The sequence below is a fragment of the Somniosus microcephalus genome, chromosome 31 (assembly GCF_052327205.1).
Source record: "Somniosus microcephalus isolate GS21.2 chromosome 31, FLI_Smic_1.0, whole genome shotgun sequence".
In the NCBI taxonomy this organism is placed as follows: domain Eukaryota; kingdom Metazoa; phylum Chordata; class Chondrichthyes; order Squaliformes; family Somniosidae; genus Somniosus; species Somniosus microcephalus.
In genome coordinates, this window is record NC_141017.1 from 24,968,403 (window position 1) to 24,970,452 (window position 2,050).

Consider the following 2,050-nt stretch of genomic DNA (forward strand, 5'->3'; position numbering starts at 1 on the left):
GTAAGGAGAAAAGACAGATTCATGTGTTGGGTGTATAGCCATTCCATCAACTGAAAATTAAAAGAGAAGCAAGTATTGTGGTGAGATTGGACAAATACAACAACTTAACATTTATATAGTGTCTTTAATGTCACAGAGACATTTCTGATAAAAATGGACCCTGAGCCAAAGGAGATATTAGAAGGGATGACCAAAAGCTTGGTCAGAGAAGTGGGCTTTAAGGAGGGTCTTAAAAAAGAGGAGATGGTGGTGGAGAGGCAGAGAGATTTAGGGAGGGAAGTCCAGAGATTAGAGCCTAGATGGCTGAAGGCATGACCGCCAATGGTGGAGTGAAGGGATGTAATAGAGGGCCAGGGTTGGAGCGGGTAGGATGGGGTTGTAGGGCTGGAGGAGGTTAAAGATAGGGAGGGGCAAAATCATTAAGGGATTTAAACGCAAGGGTGAGAAGGGAGGTGGAGACGACAGATGAGCAGGACTTGTATGGTTACAGCACAGGAGGACATTCGGCCCATCGAGCCCGTGCCGGCTCTTTGCAAGAGCACTTCAGCTAGTCCAACTCCCCCCGCCCTTTCCCTGTAGCCCTGCAAAGTTTTTTCCTTCAGGTACTTATCCAATTCCCTTTTGAAAGTCACGATTCAATCTGCCTCCACCACCCTTTCAGACAGTGCATTCCAGATCCTAACCACTCGCTGCGTAAAAAAGTTTTCCTCATGTCGCCTTTCACCTTCAATCTGTGTCCTCTGGTTCTCAACCCTTCCGCCAATGGGAACAGTTTATCTCTATCTACTCTGTCTAGACCCATTGGCCCAGAAATTCCAGAACGGGGCTTGCAGCGCGTGCAAGCCCCGTATTTGCACTTACCCCGCGCTCGTGCCGATCAGCTTCTGGGACGCCTGAACTTGCAGAAATAGAAAGCACATTCCCGGGCAGCGTATGACGTCACGCCGCCCAGGAGTGCAGCCAGCGCGAAGCCAGGAGCGTGCAGTGTAAGTGAGACACGCCCCTTGAGGTCTCAGTTTCACTGGACACGCCCCCAATGTTTCTGTCAAGCTGCTAAGGATTTTTACATGCAAAGCAGCAGTTTAAATAGGTTTTTGGAAGTTTTTTGAAGATTTTGGTAACTTTTATAAACTTTTTAAAATGTTTACATTATTTTGAGTAATCTGAAGTAGTTTTAAAGAGAATTAAAGCAATTTAAAGACTTTTAAAAGCCCTAAAAGAATTTTTTTAATTCTATTTATTTATTTAGCAATGTCGTCGTCATACGTGTCTTCACACTGTTCCCTTTGGGGAACTGTATGAAGTGGTGGAAGGATTTATGGCCATGATTAATGCTCATTCCGTGACCGTAACCATCTTTGAACCAGCCATTAGGGCGGTTAGTCCTATGGCGGGAGGGTTTTACGGGCTCCCACAAGCTATACAAGGAGGGGGGTCACCCACACCCACGGACGCAAATATCCCACTGGATGTCAACCCAGAATTTAGAGCCGGAGCTCTGACTCCACTTGCCGGGACTGTCTGGAGCGGGGTTCGAAACCCTACCCTGATCTGGCCCAGCGGCGGGGATCCTACCGCTATGACAAAGGCCCAATCCAATTAGCAACGTGAAATGGCAGCATAGGGCTCCAGTCACGGGGAGGGAAAAGGCGCAGGAAACGTATGGGTGTCACCTTTTGTGCGAAGTGGGCCTTTTGCGTAGCAGTAAGCATCCCCGCCGCTGGGCCAGAAGGAGTAGGGTTTTGAACCCCACTCCAGACAGTCCCGGCAAGTGGAGTCGGAGCTCCAACTTTAAATTCTGGGTGGACATCCAGCGGGATACTTGCGTCCGTGGGTGTTGGTGCCCCCCCCCCCCCCTCAGATCGGTTGTGGGAGCCCGTAAATCCCTCCCGCCATAGGACTAACCACCCTAATGGCTGGTTCAAAGATGGTTACGGTCACGGAATGAGCGTTAATCACGGCCATAAATCCTTCCACCACTTCATACAGTTCCCCAAAGGGAACAGTGTGAGGATACGTACGATGATGACCTCTTGCGCAATGCACCTCC